The following is a 21,968-nucleotide window of genomic DNA, read 5'->3' as shown; positions in this document are numbered from 1 at the left end:
CACTCCCATACTGCATCCCAAGCCTCACAGTTGTTGCTCACAGCTGTGCTAAGCTCCAGCCTAAGGCAGAGACAGCATTGAGTCTCTTCCACTCTGCCCTGCTAGGGTCTCCATCTCACAGAGGCCTCTCACTCTCCACCAGCTCTCACCCAGTCTCTTTCATCCTGTTAGAAATATTATTAAAAATGCATTATCAATAAGTCTTGTTAAAACAGCGCAGCTGTCAGCCCTCCCTGGTGAGAGAACTGGGAGAGCTACTGAGAGCTCTTTGTATTAAGGTATCACTCTCTCTTTGTTTTGCAAAGTTACTATCTCTTTGTTACAGTAAAGCATATACTCCTCAGCTTTTCTCATGCAGATAAGAGTAAATTGCAATTCTAGCCTTGAAGCAAGGAAAATTCAAACTCTTGTAACCTCAAATATTTTCTACCCATGCGCAATGAATTAATACATATAAGCCTATCCGCCCCGCATACTTAAGTAGTTAATTATAATACACATGCCACGCATGATTTGACGTATTCACATACATGTTTGTATGAATCGGAAATGAGTTGTAAAAGTTCCTCCTTCTGCACACGTGGTCAGGAGAGAGGGGATAAAGCCAGCTGGGCAGTTTCCCTCGGGGGCAGCAGAGTGTTTGATCTTTTGTCTCTCTCTCTGACCCTATTTGCAAATATATACCTTTTGTGTTGCTAATAGAGTGTGTCTGTGGCTGAAGGTTTTTTTCGCCTCCCGAGAAACGAACCGCGATTTTTACATCAATAATTGGCGCCCAACGTGGGGCTTCTCGAGGACTACCCCGGAATTCAGTGACGGAGCGCCTCCGGTACCAGGGGAAGTGCGCACCGAGCCGACTTTGGACTCGCCCCTGGAATTTGAGGTTTAAGTCCGAATATCCGGGAAGTTAAAGGAAGTATCCCATGTAAATTCTGAGTTTCTGGAGAGGCAGACACACTTTGGAATTTGGATCGAGAGATCTCTGGGGTATCTAAGTGAGTATACGAATTCCCTTTGCCCAATCTGGTGTACGGATCTAAAACAAAGGATGTGTAAGTTTGCTGAGAAATTCTAGGCTCAGCTCTCATTGTAAATCATCTGTTGTTGAGATCTTTTTGGTATTTGGTGTGCCTTGGGCGCATTTTTGTGGGCAAATGGGTACGAGTCGCTCTCGTGTAGAAAACAATATTGATACCCCTCTAAAAGTCTTATTACGTCATTTTAATAAATTTGCAAAGCCGGCCGATTATGGAATAAAAATGAAAAAAGGTGATTTAACTAAGTTTTGTCAACTCGAGTGGCCAACATTTGGGGTCCACTGGACCCCGAAAGGATCCTTTGTGCTAAAAGAAGTGATAGCTATCCATGAAATTGTTATGCAGAATGGGTATTGGAATCAGTTTCCTTATATTGATTGTTGGTTGTGGGTGGTTCAAAATCAGCCACCTTGGATTAAGAATTACTTAGTAAAGTCTCATGTGATGCTTGTTAAGAAAAAGACTCGGGGGGGGGGCGCCTGTACTTCCTGAGTCTAATGAGGGGGGGGATTTTGAATTGGCTGAGTACCGGACCCGCGCTCCGGTTGCTCTGTCGGGTAGCGAAGATGAGTCAGATGCCTCCTCGGGGTCCAGTCCTTCTGCACCACCGCCCCCTCCCTTAGAGAGACCACCACCAATGTACCAATGCATACCTAATGAGTTAGAGCGTGAGCCTCAGCCAAGTGCCTCATCTGAATCAGGAAATAAGGGTTATTATTTGCGCAAGCCTGTAGAGTCACAGCCGGTGTTGAACTGTCCGATGCGAGAGGTTATTGGGGAAGGAGGCACTGCAACTTTTGTCTACACCCCATTTAGCACTTCAGATTTATTTAACTGGAAGAATCAGAGCCCCTCTTTTCGTGAAGACCCTGAAAAGATGAGGGACCTGTTCCGATCTATTGGGCAGACTCATCGACCCACTTGGGCTGATGTCCAGATGATGCTCCAGACCCTCCTAACCCCGGAGGAGAGGAGATTAGTGTTGGGGACAACGGAACGTATTGCGGTGGCTAGAGTTGAGTCAGAAGGTGCTGCTAGTCGTACTCTGCATGATACCTGCCCTGTAGAGGAGCCAAGATGGGATAATCATAGTGCAGAGGGCAGAGAGCTGAGTGCACGGTATCTGGGAATTATAGTGGAAGCAATGGGAAAGGCAGTGCCTCGGATTACCAATCTGTCTAAATTGTATGAGGTGAGACAGGGAAGAGAGGAGGATCCCTCAGCTTTCCTTGGGAGGCTGTATGAGGCATTTCGCAGGTTTTCGGATCTGGATCCAGAAGCCCCGGATAACCAGCGCATGGTAAATCTTATGTTTATTGGTCAATCTGCTGCTGATATCCGTAAGAAGTTACAGAAAACTGAGGGAGGTGCTGGGAAACCGATTTCAGAGCTGGTGGAAATTGCATATAAGGTGTATGGGAATCGTGAGCAAGTGCAGGAGCGCAAGGAGGATAAAAAGGCTCAGCGACAGATGGCAGCACTAGCAGCTGCTATAACTGGAGGGAACCCTGGAAAGGCTGGGATACAGAAGAGGAAGGGAGAAAGAGTGGGAGCAGATGTTTGTGCTTATTGCAAAGAGAAAGGACACTGGAAGAGGGAATGCCCGAAGTTGAAGGAGAAGAGAGAGGGGGAACCGAGAGGTCACCTCATGCGGGCAGAAGACAAGGGTGAGGATTCAGAATGAAGAGGACAGGGATCTAAGACCACTACCCTTCGGGTTGGAGCCCGAGAAGATCCCATGGTAACCATTAGGGTTGGTGGCAAAAACTTTGAAGCCTTGGTGGATACTGGGGCTACATTTTCAATGATTCCAGAAAACCCCCCCTGTGCAGGAACTAGTGAACAGCATGTACTTGTAGAAGGGATTGAGGGAATGCAAACCCGACTCCCTGTTTGTAAACCACTCCTCACCAAGGTGGGGGACCATTTGCTCGAGCACTCCTTTGTGTATTCTCCAAGTTGCCCGGTTGCACTCCTTGGGTGGGACTTACTCACAAAATTGCAAGCTGAGATATTTTTCAGAGACGATCAGATGGTGGTCCAGCTACCTGTCAAGCAGAGCTCGAACTATCAGATGGCTCTCCTGGAGGACCGATGCCCTGCAGTAAGTCCAGAAGATCACATGATTGGAGTAGACCCCTCGGTATGGGCTGATGGAACCCCTGCGCGAGCTAAGTTCGTCTCCCTGGTAAGGATTGTACTCAAGGATGGGGAGGGGCCCGTTCGGGTAAAGCAGTACCCACTCAGCCGAGCGGCCAGAGCTGGACTCAAGCCGTTAATAGAGAAATACAAGAGGTACGGATGGCTAGTGGAAGGGTCCTCACCCTATAACACCCCCATCCTTGGAGTGCCGAAGGCAGATGGGGTCTCATACAGACTGGTCCAAGACCTACGAGCTGTAAATAAGAAGGTCCTTTCAGATCATCCTGTAGTCCCGAACCCTCACACGATCTTGACACAAGTACCGGGGGAAGCTAAAATATTTTCAGTGCTAGATTTGAAAGATGCTTTCTTCTCTATTCCCCTTCACCGAGAGAGTCAAAAATTGTTTGCTTTTGAATGGGAGGTGTGGCGAAATGCCGGGCTAGCGGCTCCGGCACCGCTTAGGGGAGCCGCGGGCTTTGCGGAGTTGTGCGAGCGCGCGGCTTGTGGGGCGGAATTGAGGTAGCTCTTAGCCGCCCTCGAGGTTCGCCGAGTTGGCACAAGTAGACGACTTAGAGTAAGTAGTTAGTGTCTCTTAATCTATAGGGTGTCCGTTGGTTCACGAGGTTCCAGAGCCAGCCCTTGCGTTCCAACAGTGGAACAAGTCCAAAGCTAGGTGCGGCTGCCGACTCCTTAAGTCCCAGAACTGGTCAACGGCTCATTGATATGGAATGTTAGTCATAAAAGTTATTACGGAGTAGATATAGAGTAAAATAAAAAGATTTATTCACTCACCTGGCCTCACCCTCTTACAAGTAAGAGGGGAGGCCGGTTGGAACGAAGTTGCAGTAAATACAAGTATAGCGAGCGTAGATATGCTGTCTAAGCTACGATGAGAGGCAGTCGAGAAGCGGAGTCTCCGATGTTTCTTCAGTTACAGTATGTTGGATACTAAAGGGGTCTGTTGGTTCATGGGGTTCCAGAGCCAGCAGCTGCCGACTCCGTAGTCCCAGAACTGGTCAACAGCTCATGAATGGGATAGTCTATAGGGTGTCCGTTGGTTCACGAGGTTCCAGAGCCAGCCCTTGCGTTCCAACAGTGGAACAAGTCCAAAGCTAGGTGCGGCTGCCAGCTCCTTAAGTCCCAGAACTGGTCAACGGCTCATAATTGGGAAACACAAAGCAATACTGTAACACAGTGAATCGTTGTCAGTTGTCGGATTTCTGAGGCCTTTATCTTCGCTGGGATACGCCCAGGCGGGGAGGCTGAGAACCGGTCTGCGGGGTGATCAGGCCCACAGAGTTTTCCAGTTGTCGTCTCTGCTGCTTCCTGCTTTTTGCCTCTTTTATAAATGTTTGTTGGACTGCCTCTATGACACTAACTATAGTATACAGATAGGATAATTTTCTTTTACATAATTATTGCTAGGCAGATTTTCTACATAAGTTTCATTTCTGCAAAAATGACACTTTTAGATAAGAAATGAAATTTACAGAATGCGCATGTGTAGCTTAATGCCAGTGGAGAGAAGTACAAAGCGTTCATTTTGATTAACAGTCTACTTCAAGGTTACATAAATGTGAGAGTGCCGCGCGGCAGTTATACAGACAAGAGAAAATAATATAAAGTCTTTGCTAAAAACTATAAGACAGTTACAGGAGGATCCAGATACTTTCCATAAAGCCCAACTCATGTGGACAGTTCCCCATATTTTCGGACTTGCCCTTCAGAAGGACTTGGGGGAATGGAAGGGATCACACCCCGCAGTGACTCTCCTCCAGTATGTGGATGACCTGCTAGTTGCAAGCCCAAACTTGCAGCTCTGCGAGGAAGCCACCAGGTCACTCCTAAACACTCTGGGGAAAAAAGGATATAAAGTCTCTAGAGAGAAAGCCCAAATATGTCAGCCTGAAGTCACATTTTTGGGATATAAGCTCTCAAAAGGAGTCAGAGCCCTGAGTGCAGATCGCATACAGGCGATTCAAGGTCTAACCCCACCTAAGTCACCCAAGGAGCTGCGGGCATTCCTAGGGCTAACTGGGTTCTGTCGACTATGGATACCAGATTACAGTGGGAAGGCTAGACCACTGTACGAATCCCTGACTAAGGAGAGTCTCACTAAATGGAAATGGAATAAAGAAATGCAGCATGCTTTTGATCTGCTGAAGGCAGCATTAACCCAGCCCCCTGCCTTAGCCATCCCAAACAGTAAAAAGCCATATCGACTGTATGTTCATGAGAATCGAGGGGTTGCATCAGGGGTGCTGACACAGCCATCGGGCCCGACCTGGAGACCCGTGGGATATTATTCAAAGGTTCTAGATCCAGTTGCACTCGGGTGGCCAGCCTGTCTTCGGGCTGTGGCAGCCACAGCAGTGGTTGTTGAAGAAGCCCAGAAGATAGTCATGGGTGCGGATATGGAAATACTCACTCCTCATGGAGTTCCCCAGATCCTAGGGACTGAGGGAGGGAAATTTCTTAACCCCTCCAGACAATCACGGTATGAGATATTTTTGCTCTCTAATCCAGGACTTACTTTCAAACATACTACAGCCTTAAACCCTGCAACCTTGCTGCCGGAGCCAGGGCAACCGACGCATGACTGCCTTGAGGTCCTGAATCAGACCACGCAGGTGCGACCTGATCTTGCTGAGGACCCAATTGAAGACCCAGATGTTGAATACTTTGTGGACGGCTCCAGCTCTGTCATCGATGGGAAAAGACGAACAGGATGTGCAGTGGTAACCTTGGATAAGGTAGTATGGAGGGAGTCATTGCCGAGCTCATGGTCGGCACAGGCCGCGGAACTCACTGCGCTCACCCGAGCATTACAGCTGGGGACAGACCAGCGGGTTAATATATACACTGACTCTCGCTATGCTTTTTCTACAGTCCATGCGCACGGACTATTGTGGAAAGAAAGGGGTTTCATTACTGCCTCTGGGAATAAGATTGCTAATGGCCCCCAGATTATCAAACTACTAGAGGCACTCCACCAGCCTAAAGAGGTAGCAGTCATTCATGTGCGGGCCCATGGGAAGGCTGTTGAGAAAAAGCATAAGCTTGGAAATGCAAAGGCTGATGCAGCAGCAAAGGAAGCTGCATTTATTGGGGGAGAAGCAGAAGAGGTATCCAAGCAGGCCATGTCCCATGCCATATGGCCATACGTTCAGGATTTAGTCCCACAGTATTCCCCTGAAGAAGATAAATTTGCACAGAAAGCTTGTGCAGAAAAGAACTCCCAGGGGTGGTGGATAGTACCAGGAGGAAAAGTCATGATACCCAGGCCATTGCTTCGGGAGGTGCTGCAACAGCTCCATGCAAGAACCCATATGGGAGGTTTGGCCATGGGTGATCTAGTGATCCGCCAAGCAGTAGCCCCAGGGCTATATGTAGAAGCTCAGCGCATTGCTACCAAGTGCATCACATGCCAGAAAGTAAACCCTCGAAGGAAACCCCCTGTGCCAATGGGAGGTAGACCCTGGGCAGCGTACCCTGGACAGGCATGGCAGATTGATTTTGCCGAGCTCCCACGGTCCGGACATCACGGGTTTTTACTTGTCATGGTAGACCAGCTCTCTGGTTGGGTCGAGGCTTGGCCCACCAGGACTGCCACTGCAGCTACAGTAGTGAAGTATTTGTTACAGGAGATCATTCCCCGGTATTCCCTGCCTGAGTCCATCGAGTCGGATCAAGGACAACACTTTGTGGGAAAAGTGGTTCAAAAAGTCGCACAAGCTCTCAAGGTTACTTGGAAACTACACACACCATGGAGACCACAAAGTTCAGGACAAGTGGAACGCATGAATAGGACTTTAAAGACTTTGCTCACCAAAATCTGTATTGAAACACGCCTTAAGCGGCCTCAAGCATTGCCGCTAGCTCTTACTTGCATTCGAAACACTCCCCGACTGGGCCTCAGATTGACCCCATATGAAATTATGTTTGGCAAGCCGCCTCAAGTCTTACCTCCTGGGATGCGAGAGAATGTAACTTTTGAATTAGGTAATAGTGAGCTTCATATGTATGTTATTGCCTTGCAGTCTGTCTTGTTTTCTCTTCACAGGTATGCAGCCTCCTTTCAACGTCTGCCTTTAGATGTACCGGTACATGACTTCTCCCCGGGAGACTGGGTCTTGGTGCAGCGGTGGAAAAAGGAGCCTTTGACTGAGAGGTGGAGTGGCCCTTTCCAGGTACTTCTAACAACCCACACCGCTGTAAAGATGACTGGCCATGATCGTTGGATACACCATACCCGTGTGAAGCGACATCCACAAGCATTAGAGGACATCAACTCCCGAGACGAACTCACTCCGGAAGCTGAGTCGTCTTCTGAACAAGAAGCCAGCAAGTGGAGTTGTGAACCTACTGGTGATCTCCAAATGCACCTGAGACGGCTTAATCAAAGCTCAGAAAATTAGACAAGAAAGTAAAAGGGAAAATATGGTGGGAATCTTAATGTGCCTTGTTGTTATCTGCATAATGAAAGGGGCAGAATTGAGCAGCCTTAACCGCTGGCTCACACCCTCGCTTTCCCAAATTGCTCCCCCAGGGACAAATTTGTATGTTGATATGATGGAAAGAATTGCAAGTACTCTTAATCTTACCAACTGCTGGGCCTGTGGGGGGCTCCAAGAGGCCAGAGAACAGTGGCCTTGGAGGGCTTTTCCTTTGGCCCCAAAATGGTTGGTCAGTGACAAGGCGGATGTTAAGAGTACTGGTTAAGAATGGGATGAAAACCGCAGCTGGGATCTTTCCCAAGTGGCATTAGGAGAGTACTGTATTAGCAGTAATGGTACGGGGAGAAGTTTGGGACATAGTCAGTGTACATGGACATTGAAATGGGCCCAAATATGCACCAAGTATGCTGATCAATGGAATTCTGCTGTTAGCATCCCAATCTCCCCGCAGATGCAACAGACCAAAAAGACAAGAATAGTACCTTTCGATTCTAACCCTACCAGATGTCAGGCATATGAAAAGGCCCGAGGTGAACGATTTACCTATGTCTATAGTTGGAAATGGGTACACCCGAATGGCACGGTGGCAAAGTTTAATACATATTGGAGTTCCTTAAATGACACAAATGAAATAACCAAGTGCGAGTATAGGGATAAAGATGGCGTATGGAAATGTCAGTTTAAACGGAGTAACTATTACACTGAACCTTTAGGGCAGACGGGCAACAAATACTATCCCCTTCTTTTCCACAGCCGTGACCCCCTAGCCTTGGGAGGGGAAAACAGGGCCCTGAAAGGACATTATTGTATTTGTGGAAGGAAAGCCTATACAGTACTACCACGAGGGTGGACAAGAACCTGCTATGTTGGAGTAATTGTACCATCTTTCTTTTTGTTACCATCTGAGGTCGGAAATAAGCTGGGAGTCTCTTTGTATGATGATTGGAAAAGGGCCAAGAGAAGTATTGATGTAAGTTTGACACAGGGTGGCTCCCAAAAGTGGAAGGAGGATGAGTGGCCTCCTCAGAGGATTATTGAGTATTATGGACCAGCTACATGGGCTAATGATGGAAGTTGGGGTTACCGGACACCAATTTATATGCTAAATAGAATCATCCAGTTGCAGGCCGTCTTGGAAGTAATTACTAACCAGACTGCCACTGCTCTCGAGTTGCTGGCTCGACAAAGTTCCCAGATGAGGGAAGCCATATACCAAAATCGAATGGCTCTAGACTATTTACTCGCAGAGGATGGCGGAGTCTGTGGAAAGTTCAACCTTTCTAATTGTTGCCTCCAAATAGACGACAACGGAAAAGCAGTCTTAGAGATTGCCAAAGAGATTAGGAAAATAGCCCACGTACCAATACAAACGTGGGAACCCACATGGAGTAAAGACTGGTGGTTTCAATTATTTGGAGGACCCTGGTGGAAAAAAGTAGGATTTGTGCTTTTGTGTGCTCTGACTGGTTTAATTTTTATCCCTTGCCTTATTCCTTGTCTCACTAGATTGATAACCACTACAGTAGAAGAAATGCAGGTCGCAGCAGTTCCTTTGAAAGCACAGACTGTAGCAAAAGTCATGGTCCTCAGAAAAATTCCTCGTAATTATCTTGATATGCCCAAATGAAGTAAAGATCAGAAAGCATCTTGAGGGGGGATATTGTTAGAAATATTATTAAAAATGCATTATCAATAAGTCTTGTTAAAACAGCGCAGCTGTCAGCCCTCCCTGGTGAGAGAACTGGGAGAGCTACTGAGAGCTCTTTGTATTAAGGTATCACTCTCTCTTTGTTTTGCAAAGTTACTATCTCTTTGTTACAGTAAAGCATATACTCCTCAGCTTTTCTCATGCAGATAAGAGTAAATTGCAATTCTAGCCTTGAAGCAAGGAAAATTCAAACTCTTGTAACCTCAAATATTTTCTACCCATGCGCAATGAATTAATACATATAAGCCTATCCGCCCCGCATACTTAAGTAGTTAATTATAATACACATGCCACGCATGATTTGACGTATTCACATACATGTTTGTATGAATCGGAAATGAGTTGTAAAAGTTCCTCCTTCTGCACACGTGGTCAGGAGAGAGGGGATAAAGCCAGCTGGGCAGTTTCCCTCGGGGGCAGCAGAGTGTTTGATCTTTTGTCTCTCTCTCTGACCCTATTTGCAAATATATACCTTTTGTGTTGCTAATAGAGTGTGTCTGTGGCTGAAGGTTTTTTTCGCCTCCCGAGAAACGAACCGCGATTTTTACATCAATCCCACTCTTCCTGGGCCTTGCTCATACCGCCCCTTCCCTCCCAGGGACCACATTCACCCTGCCCTCACCTGGAGAGTCCTCAGGCTTGCTACTCTTCACTCCCCGGCCAACAAGCACAGAGCCTTTGGGGCACCTCTTGCTACCCTCATCTGAGCGAGCACTGGGTGGTTCAGAAAATCCTATGCTGACTCTGCCTCTGATCTCATAGCCGGGTATCAAGGGGCTGATGCCTCACCCCGTTCTCCTCCCGGCTCCTCCTCTGCCACCTCCCCCTACGCATCACCAATGACTCAAGCCCCTGCCCTCAGGGCCCAAACTCATGCCCCTCACTCACAGGGCTTCACAAACTGCCAGTCTCTGCTAGGCCCTGTGCTCTGGGGTTGAACAACCTCCACAGACTCAGATGCTGCTCGTCAGTGTGTCTGGCCCACAACTCATGCCTCTCACCAGGGCCTCAACTGCTCGTCTTATGTGGTCTTCCACACTTTTAGGCTCAGGCGCTTCTTGAAGCTTACCTGGCCTTCACTGCTCCCCTTTGGGGTCTTACACCCTCAATGGGCTTAGGTGTCCCCTATAGATGTCCCTGGCCCCACTACTCTTTTTCTGATGTTATCATGTAACCAACCAAGAGGGGCAGGGGTTATTAAGGTTCCCCGACCCACCTTTCACTGGGATGGTCCTCAAACCTAGCATTTACTGGCCCTGCCCCACCAGGCCTCTCTGTCCTGGCAGGGTGAAATTTTAGGTCATGCCCAGGACCAGGAGGCTTCTAGCCATCCCCATAGGCTCCTGCCCTACCTTCTAGTTGTTCTCAGAGCAGCAGCTCCTCTGGCAGATGTTGCTTTCTCAGTTTCTGGCAGAAAACTACTGCCCCCAATCCTGCTGGCCTAAGTCTTAAAATGGCCGCTCATCAAAACTGGGCTGTACCTGCCTACTGCCTCGCCCAATTTTTAAAGTGGCAGAGCACTATGAGTGCTCTGACACCAACTTTATCAAATTCTCTTTGGACATTCTATGAAATTAATAATTGATCCTGAATACCCCATTGGATATTCAATATTGGATATTAAATACCCCAATGAACATCCTACAGTAACTCAAAGTGATTACTTTCAATGGTTAAAACAATTGCAAGAAGATAAGAACAGATTGAAGAGTAAATGTTTTCGATCTGAGCCTTCAAGAGGCTGAGAAGCGATAATATAGAATTAATCAGGCAATGGAACAAATGAACCTGAAAATCCAAAGCAAAAGGCCGCCCAGTCAACTTTATGGGAGACTGGTGGCCAAGTAATATATTTAAAATTGGGTATAAAGAAACATACTTTGAATTCCAAGTGGATTGGACCGGTGCCTATCGTTAACTATCTTAGTCCAGTGGTATATGAAATACAATTGGGGGGAAACATTAAAATGGGTACATTTATCCGACTTAAAGTTATTCAATGGTGTATGAAATTTAATGTTTTAAATTTGTTTGAAAGCCACTAGATGCCCAATGACACCGATGGACTAAAAGACCAATGGCTGTTAGATACCAAGAAAGGAGAGCCAATGTTAATCTGTATTTGTTGTCTTTTTATTTCTGTGTGTTTATTTGTCATGGATTGAATATGACTGATTGTAAGTAGAAATATTATAACTTTATATGTTTATAATAAATATTTAGATAAGATTATTAAACTTGTATTTATAAGATTAGTTATAATGCTTACATGTAACACCTTCCAAACAAAGGGGTGTCATTTACCTAAGAGACTAGTCCAGGGATCCTGGCATTACCTGCCATGGCATATATGAGTAAACCACACGTACCACAACTTCACGGTGCAGAAAAGGATCCACTGTAATTGATACAGTTGTTCCCTGCTTTTACTATGGTGAGTGCAAGATAAAAATTATATAAAACGACAAAAATATATTATAATGAAAAAGGCTGTATATGTGTAACAGGGTTTGAAGAAATTTCTTGGCAGGGAAGAAACATTTCGTCTCCCTCTGCAACAATGTATATGTAATGTAACTATGATTCAAACCCCTCATTAACATACTTCTTTCCAATTCATGAAGATAAAAAATTATTGTGAATGCATATAATGTCTTGGAATATAATTTTTCTTTAGGAGTCAATTGGACAACCTTATATGATCTATTACAGAAAAATGAGCAAATCAATCATTTAACTGGCATTACACAAAAAGAAACACAAACATATATGTGACAGGAGTATCGCTACTGGGGCCTTTCTATTGGTGACTCAGCCCTCCTGTTATGGGCCAACTGCCTGCTTACTCTCCTGCCATGCCTTGATCTTAATTGATTAATTGATTGATGTAATTAGCAGGAGGCTGCCCACTTTATGCGCCCTGGTGCCAGGGGGTGCTATCTGTGGCTCCTTTTCCTCCCCTACACTGCAGCCGAAGCCTCACAGATGGTACTGATGTGGTTTTGACCTGGGCCCTCTTGTGACTTAGCCATCTCCTTTACCTCCTTGGGGCTTCTCGCAGCCCCCCTTGCTCTGGGGCTTCTCACTCCTCACAGCCCTCTCTCCGGGCTCCTCACTGCCCCCTTGCTCTGGGGCTGGGGTCAATGCACCCCAAATGCTACGCCCTCTCTGGCACCAAGGTCCCTACGCTACTGTGGAACCCTTATGAGGCCTCCTCCAACCCCTAATAGCCTCACCCGGTCCTCCGGTTAAAACAGCAAACACAAAAACACAAAGCCCCTGGGCTATAACATAAAAAGCTAGACCGTCTGGCCGCACAACTTTCAATCCCTACCGGAAAAACACTGCAACCCCCAGCAGCGACCAGGGGCTGCTCATGCAGTCAGGGTTCTCCCCTCTGTCTGCACTGGCCAAACTCCTCCTCCCTTGGTTGCCAGAGGGGAACTGCCCTCCTGGCTTCCTGCCTGGGCTTATATGGGCCGGGCCCTGCCCCTTCCTGTCAGCTGGCTCCCCAGTGGTTGTCCTTGCAACCAGCACCTGTTACTCTGGCTGCCCTGGTAACTGGCAGCTGGGCCTCCCTCTTCTTGCCACTAGGGGTCTCTCCTGAGCTGTTTTCTGCGACACACTTCCCCCCTTAACTCCCGACTCACCGAGCCGAGTCTTTATTCCCACCCAGTATTCCATCCATCTGGGGCTCTCCTCTCAGCCCTTTCCCGGGCATCTGGCAAAGCAGGTACAGGAGGCAGAAGTTTTCAGGCTCCTCCTACTCGCCTTTTACCCAAGGCGCAACATGTGGGATTTGTTGGGAGTTACCCACCACAGGTATTCTCCCCACACTAGCCAACCTTGGTAGGGTGCCGTTTAGGCCTGTTTTCTGTCTACATTCTTCAAGTTCGGGTGGATGGTTCTGGCCACAGCGTACCTCTCTGACAGGGGCGGCATGTGCATCACTGCAGTTGTTGGGGGTCTGCCTCCCTGTCACCTCTCTATTTGTCTCCCTTATCTGGCATTCCCCCTGTTGTCCCTGGCCCCACTTCTTCCTTGTATTGTCTCGAGAAGAAGTCGGCGCTTACGTTTCAAGTTTCAGGGCAGTGCTTTACCTCGAAACAATACGGCTGCAGACTAAGGGCCCACCTCATCAGCCTTGTGTTATCCGTCTTCAGCTCTGCAGCCAGCGAAGGGGCGCATGGTCGATGACCAAGGTGAACTGCCACCCTAAAAAGTAATATCGTAGTGTCTCAATAGCCCACTTAATTGCCAGACACTCCTTCTCCGCCATGGCGTAACTGTTCTGGTAGGTGTAATTTCCTATTTATGTAAGCTATAGGGTATTCTTCTTCTACTTCTTTCTGTACCAACATGGCTCTGATAGCCACATCTGACACATCGGTCTGCACCAGGAAAGGTTTATTGAAATCCAGAGTATACAAGAGTTGTTATAGGCACAGCGCGTCCTTCACTGCTTGGAATGCCTCTTCTGCCTCTGATGTCCATTCCACTTTGGTTGGAGCCCCTGCTTTTATCATGTCCGTCAACAGTACCACTACATTCACGAAGCAAGGTATAAACTTTCTATAATAACTGGCCAGTCCCAAGAAAGCCCTCACTTGCTTTTTAGTACGGGATGCTTGATATCTCCGCAATGTCTCCACTTTACTCAACAGAGGTCTCACTTTCCCGCTTCCTACTAGGAACCCCAGGTATTGCGTTTCCTTTTTCCCTACCGCGCCCCTTCTTAAATCTCACAGTACTGGTCTCAGTGTGGTGAAGTGTTCAGCCCAGCCCTCCATGTATATAAAAATGTCATCAATGTACGCCGTGGCATAACCCCCGTGGGGAGCCAAAACTCTGTCCATTAACCGCTGGAACGTGGCCGCAGCTCCATGCAATCTGAACGACATTCGTCAAAATTGAAAAAGAACCCACAGGGTGGTGAATGCTGTCTTTTCCTGGTCTTTGGGGGCCACTGGGACCTGCCAGTAACCTTTGGTCAAGTCTACGTGGAGATGTAGTTAGCTTGCCCAATGCTCTCCACCAGTTCATCCACTCGGGGCATCGGATAGGTGTCAAACTTAGCCACTGCATTTACCTTCCGATAGTCGATACAGAGGCGGATTTTCCCATCAGGCTTAGGTACCACCATGATGGGGCTCTGCCAGTCACTGCAAGATTCACAAATAACACCCTTCTCTAGCATCATTGTAATCTCCGCTCTTATCAGGTCTTGGAGTCGCTGGGGAATCTGCCTCCAATTCTCATGTATTACGTGGTCCAGAGGAGTTTTTATCCAGTGCATCATACCCCGGGCTTCTCCAGGGGTTTCCTGGAATACGTCTTCATACTCCTTGACCAACTTGGCAGCCTGTCTTCTCTCTTCTTCCTACAGTCATGCAGCCAGTTCTATGTTCCCCAGCCCACTTTCCTCCATTAACGTAGGTCCCAATTCCAACTCTTCAGGATGGGGGGGCTAAATACATACACTCCCGGTCTTCCCACCTCTTCAACATATTGACATGGTATGCTTGCTTCTTTTTCTTTTTATCAGTCTGGTACACCTTATAGTCTATGGGCCTCACTTGGAGTACGACCTCATAGGGTCCCTGCCATGGGGCAAGTAACTTGCTCTCACTGTCTGGCAGTAGAACCAACATGCGGTCCCCCACGTCAAATCTCCTTTCCCAGGTGCCTTGGTTGTAATGCCACGTTTGTCATTGCTGGTCTTCTCTGAGATTTCCCACCACCATGTTCCAGGCCACTTCAAGGTGTTCCCGCAATTGGATCACATATTGGAGGACATTCTGGTCTCTATTCTGCTGTTCCTCCCAACTCTCCTTAATTAGGTCCAGAATCCCTCTTCGTTGCTGGCCATACAATAACTCAAAAGGTGAAAACCCAGTCGAGGCCTGGGGTGCCTCTCTTACAGCAAACAACAAAGGCGGTATCATTTTGTCCCAATTCTGCGGGCTCTCAACCACGAACTTTTTCAGCATTTGCTTCAGTGTCTGATTAAAACGTTCCATGAGCCCATCCATTTGGGGATGATATATGGTTGTCTTCAGATGTTTTATCCCAAAGTCTTTACTCACTCCTTTGAACAAGCGTGATGTAAAGTTCATTGCTTGATCAGTCAGTAGTTCCTTAGGGAGTCCTAATCGGGAGGATATCTTCAACAGCTCATTTGCCACCTTCAGCGTGGACACTGTCCGCATTGGTACTGCTTCCAGGTACCTAGTCACATAGTCTAATAGCACTAGTATATACTGGTTCACAGTGCTACTCCGGGGAAGTAGCCCCACAATGTTCACTGCTACCCTTTCAAAGGGGACCTCTACCAGAGGCAGCAGAATTAAAGGAGACTTTGGAGGCGGTCTTGGGTTTACTTTTTGGCAGACGGGACATGAAGCGCAATATCTTGTGACTTCCTGCATCAGTCCTGGCCAAAAAAACCTTGCCCGAATGTGTGCTTCTGTTTTGTCCCGGCCCAGATGCCCGCCCATGAGGAGCTCATGAGCCACCTTCAGTAAGACCCGTTGATACCACTGTGGGACCAACAGCTGGGCGACCTCCCCTCCTTCTGGTTTCCCTTGCTCAATCCGGTATAGGAGGCTGTTTCTTACCTCAAACCTCGGGGTTCTCCTCATCACTTCTGGCCTCAATACCTCATTGTTTCTTTGAGCAATGTGTTCCTGCAGCACCCACTGAAAGTCCGTCTCTCAAGTCTGCTCCAGCTGAAAATGCTCGTCTTCCCACAAATGGGCAACATCCACCCTTTGTTCAGCTTCCTCTTCGTGGGGAGACTGCTCGGTTTCACATGCGAAATCCTCCACGGTCTCCTTGCGCCTCACCCCAACTATCTCTTCTAGCAACTCGGGCCAGTCGCACCCCAATACTACTGGGTAGGGTAAATGTTCTGAGACCCCCACTAGCATCTGGCACGTCTTGTTGCCTACTTGTAGAGTGACCCTCACCCTGTCAAAAAAGAGGGTGTTCCCACACCAGCACTGCATTCTTGCACGGTCCACTCTTCCCCTCTCCCTTGTTGGTAGTACGTCGCTCCACACCACCATCTGTTGTGAGCTCGAGTCCAGTATAGCTACAACTCTTTTCCCCTCTACTATTACTTCCGTTAACAGTGTGGGTGGCTCGTCTCCCACCTCGGGGTCGACTCGGGCTCCATAGCCGCACAGTCCTACCTGCATCGTCGGCCGGGGTTGGGTGCTTTTGATCACGGCGGCTAACAGGGTCTGTTGCCTTATGGCTTGGTCCAGTAGGCCATGTACCATTCGATGTAATTGATCCAAAGCTTGTTCCTTTCTCCAGATGAGCCCAAGGGCTCTCTTCTTTACACAGGCAAACCAGCGTCTTATGATGCATGTGGCTCCTTTTCCTACCATACACCACAGCCCAAGCCTCGCAGATGATCCTGACATGGTTTTGACCTGTGCCCTGCTGTGACTTGGCCCTCTCCTTTACCCCCTTGGGGCTTCTTGCAGCCCCCCCTTGCTCTGGGGCTTCTCACTGCCCCCTTGCTCTGGAGCTTCTCACTGACCCCCTTGCTCTGGGGCTGGGGTCAATGCACCCCAAATGCTACGCCCTCTCTGGCACCAAGGTTCCCACGCTACTGTGGAACCCTTATGAGGCCTCCTCCAACCCCTAATAGCCTCACCCAGTCCTCCAGTTAAAATAGCAAATACAAAAACACAAAGCCCCTGGGCTATAACATAAAAAGCTAGACCGTCTGGTCGAACAACATTCAATCCCTACCGGAAAAACACTCCAACCCCCAGCAGCGACCAGGGGCTGCTCACACAGTTGGGGTTCTCCCCTCTGTCTGCACTGGCCAAGCTCCTCCTCCCTTGGCCACCAGAGGGGAGCTGCCCCTCCTGGCTTCCCGCCTGGGCTTATATAAACCAGGCCCTGCCCCTTCCTGTCAGCTGGCTCCCCAGTGGTTGTCCTTGCAACCAGCACCTGTTACTCTGGCTGCCCTGGTAACTGGCAGCTGGGCCTCCCTCTTCTTGCCACTAGGGGTCTGTCCCAAGCTGTTTTCTGCTCTCAGGTGCAGGGCAGGGCTCTGCGACAACATAGCTTAGCTATTTTGCATCAAGGGTCAGAAATTCTAAAAATAGCAGAGCAAGTGAAGCAAATGAAGACTCATCAGTGGTGTGCTGTCTTCACAGGGAGGGCTTCATCAGCTACAGAAATCCTAAATATTATATTACATCCTGTGATTGTTCTTTTAATCATCCTCAGCCTGGCACCAGTGAGAGTGTGCCCAAAAAGAAGTCCCCCTCTCAGGTGAAAGCCCCCATCTTCCCGAAGTAAAGGCAGGCCACCTTGGAACAATGGGGGAAAGGCGAGCACACAGGGAGACATGTTCCCAAGGTGAGCAAGGTCACCCAGAGCATTGGGGATGCTTTCTTGCAATGGCCAACCCTTCTCCTTTGTTGAGCAGTCAGGTGGCTCATGGCGCTTGTGGCCCCATCATACAAAGTGCCCACATGCACCACCTTCGGCAGGACAGTGGTGCCCTCCTCGTATAACTCATTCAGGCAGTACTTGAGGGAGGAGCTGTGCGAGGCAGGTCCACAGGTAGCCTTACATTTCACCTTGGACATCTGAAGCAACTGGGGTGGAGTTCACACGTACCTCTCCCTCAGAGGGCACTGGTGCAACCAGTCAGGCCATCAGTGGGCTCTCCTTCAAGCCAAGGTGACTGATGAGTCCCACATGCCAGCCAAGAACATGGAGGCCATGAACCGCTTGGTGCTGGGGTGGCTTCTGGGGCAGGGCGAGCTCACCTGCAGGTTCATGGTTACCAACAATGGGGCCAATATGGTCAAGGTGGTCCAAGATACCAACTTTACTGGCATCTGCTGTGTGGCACATAAATTCCACCTTATTGTCAGGAACACCTTGGAGAAATGCAGAAAGGTGGTAGGCTACTTCCACAGGAGCATCAAGGTGGGCACAATGCTATAGATGAAACAGGCAGAGCTGAACATCCTGCAGCACAAAATCATGCAGGATGTGGCGACTCCGTGGAACTCCACATTCCTGATGCTCGAGAGGCTGGTGGCCCATAGCCAATCTCACTCACCAAAAAGGAGCCACACCACTTCCAGAAGTCCCGCGGCCGCTTTTGCTGGTGGCCCCACTCCCTGGTCGGCGCTCACAAGGGGGACACTGGCACTCCCACCTGCCCTGCTTCCTGTCACCTAAACAAAGAGTGTGGCCTGACAGGGGATGCACCAGAGCTCTCAGGGGGTGCATGTGCACCTCCATGCACCCTCATGCATCCCCTATGCATCGCCAGTGGAAATGACAAAGTTATAGGCATTTTAGTCATTCCCCATTATAGCCTATGGCCAAAACACTTAAATAACATTGAAGCGGCATCGAAACTTGAAACAGTTTTGACTTAAATTAAATGAAATAGTGATTCAAAATGCCAAAATAAATCTCTGTCCCATTGAAAAGCCAGATCTGAAACAGAAATGAAGTACAGGCATTTCTCACTGTCATATTCAATTGTATCACTCACAGAGGTCTAGATGAATCTGTCAGTCCTGTTAACACAACTTGTCCCACAAGATGCTGAGTAGAACTAGAGGGGAGGGACAGGGGAACAATTGGCCCTATTTGTCCCTCCAGGGTCTAATGCAGATCAGGTGTCACCCTATATATATAATATAAATCTGAAGGAATGTAAAAAATTCCATGAGAACCAGAAAGCCACCACTCCACAACTTGCCTATCAGAAACAGAGCTGCTATCTAGTGTGATAATGGACTTTCCTAATCATGTATTCCTGGAAGAACATTCCATGTACATGGATGATTTCCATTAATTCACCAGGCAGTTTTTATCCATGAAATTGGTCTTTCTCAATGAATCAGACTATTAGGAAACATCAGTAAGTTAGAAACATCTGTCATAGTTTTATCACTGCAAACTGTCAAAAGTCAAAACCTTGCTATCCTGTAATATTAGAATCTAATAGGTTTCCAGAATCTGCAGTGAAAGAATTTTCTCCAGGTATTCAGCCAAGTGACAGTGTAGTAGGAAAATCAAACATCTAGTATCCACACTATTCACACAGACCATTTCATAATTTGCCTTCATGTTTTTGTGTCACAGGCCAGCTAGGCGCTGTGAGTGTATCAGCCGTTAGGCTGCTGGGTTTGGGATTGAGGAGGTGAGTCGGGAGTGAAGTAAATGCAAATTTACTTATAGCTTAGCGTAAAACAGTTAACAGAAAGGTTAATGTGAAAAACAGATAGTACAGTAGTAAAGAGCTAATAGTGAATAATAACAGAAAGAATGACAAAGAGTTCCCACAGGGAGTTGGCAATTTATTGGCAGTCCCTCTACGCCAGGTGTGCACCAAGTTGTTCCAGCGAAGTCAGGCATCCCCAATCAATTCTGTCCAAGGGGTCACCGGGAAGGTCCCTTGGTCAGGATCTGGTCCTTGCTCACACTGTGAGTCCAGGGTCCAGGTTTGGTACAGTGATGGTCCTTCTGTCTCGTCCTTCAAACTGGTTACTTGACATGCACATTCCTTTATGCCTTATCTTATGCTAATCTGTTGGCTTTAGAGCCACTCAAAATCTTGCCCTATAGCTGTTACCTTATGGGATCAAAAGGTGTTAGAAATTATCATGAATGTTTACCTCCTGAACTTGGGTTCACCCAATAAGCAAATTATACCACATTACTTTGAGGTTTCAAATTAGCATTACTCTCCCCAAGCTCAACCCCTTGGTTTCTTATTCCTTGGATTCCTTGGAATGTGCTAATTATGTTAGATGGTCAGATCTTGTTATGGCTGACCTTTAAAAAACCTGTTAGATCAGCTAATCTTGTAGTTTTGCTTACTTTTGGGGCCCATGATCAGTGCAAACAGCTACATTCAACACTTTGGTTAAATTGTGACAGACAAATTCCACTTGTGGGTTGCAAACTTGCAAGCTTTGCATTAGCTAATCTTAACTGCTAAACAATTGCCTGGATGTCTCCAAGAGCATATATTTACTGCTCATGATAGTAACCTCTCTGGTTCTGGCCACCATACTTCTGCTGATGTATTATTAGAAGACGGTGTTGCACAACCTAACTCTGATCATGCTTACTATGCAGCATTCTCCCTGCTTGGTAAAAATGACAAGGCAGAGCATATTATAATCCTGTTTCAAGGTCATATTCTTCCTCATCTATCAAGTCTGAGGACATTTGGCTATTCTAGAAGATGCTTCCCCTTTTCACTACAGCAGCTGAGATCAACTGGTAAGTTACCAAGAATGAAGAATTCAGGTTATGACCAGGGATCCAGGTTTTCTGTTTGGCATGGAAAAATGTGGTAAAAAGTGGGTTTTCTCCTTTAAAAGAGAAAAATGCAGAATTTCTCTTTTAAAGGAGAAAATTACAGAAAACCACAGTTTCCCCTTGCAGGGTGCAGAGTTCCATCCTGTAAGGGGTTGCTTAGGGTTAGGGGGAGCAGTACACAGTGGACAGGAAGTGCCGTGTACATATACATGTGCACATATGCATGTGGCTGCCAGGCAGTGTAGTGGAGAGCAGCTCCTGCAGCTCCCTCCAGGTAAGTCTATGGGAGCACAGGCAATGCATTAGGGGGGTGGAGAGGCACAACTCCCCCCCCAAGATTTCTGCACCCACAGTGGGGAGTGGGTTTCAGGGATGCTGCCTGGCTGGACCACCTCTGGGCAGGAACCACCTGTATGGCCCAGCAGGCAGGAGCCAGCATCAGAAGAAGCACCATGCCACCATGACCACCAAGATGAGGCTCAGCAGCATGGAGCTGTGCCTCCCACTGCTGCTGGGCAGGGAGTGCCTCACCTTGGTGACCAAGGCTGTGTGGCACTCCCTCCTGCACTAGGTTCCACCCACTGGGTCATGGAGGCAGCCAGACCAGAGCTGTGGCTTTGGTTGCCAAACCAGGCTGGAACTTTGTGGACCAGACCAGGATGCAGCCCTCTGCCCTGCTGTCAGTGCATAAATCTGCTGGGGTATGTGGTCCCCAACCCCCCACCTGTGCCCTTCCCACATTACCTATGCCCACATCCCCCCCTTCACTACACACCCACCCCCCTTCCTTGCACTGCGGGGCTGGAGCCTGGGGGCAGCGGGTCAAGAGTGAGGGGCACCAGCAGGGCTGGGCAGAGTGGGGGACTGTGGGTCAGGAGTGAGGAGCACTGGCAAAGACAGGGAACTGTGAGTTGGGAATGAGGGGCACTGGAAGGATAGGGGCGGGCAACAGCATGGGCAGGGACAGGGCACCAGCATATCAGAGGGATGCTCCACACCACAAAGCAGCAGGGGGGCAGCCACAATTGGACCAACGTCATGGTAAGCGAAGGTGGAAGGGAGAGCTCTGATTTTCTGTTTTTAAAAATAATGCCAAAATACATATGTATTTGGAACTTATTTTATTATACTGATTGAGACACTAGTAGGCTTCCAAATTGCTTTAAACTTGTAAATTTATCAATATAACATTGATATATGGGCAGACTGAGGCAGAAGGAGAAAAACTATCTGGGGGTTGCACCTCCCCAGCAGGTAAGTCCCACCTAGCCAGGGCCCCACGCAACTTACTCCTGATCC

The sequence above is a fragment of the Crocodylus siamensis genome, chromosome 11, assembly GCF_052110815.1.
Source record: "Crocodylus siamensis isolate JL-2025a chromosome 11, ASM5211081v1, whole genome shotgun sequence".
In the NCBI taxonomy this organism is placed as follows: Eukaryota; Metazoa; Chordata; order Crocodylia; family Crocodylidae; genus Crocodylus; species Crocodylus siamensis.
This window is presented reverse-complemented; position numbering follows the sequence as displayed.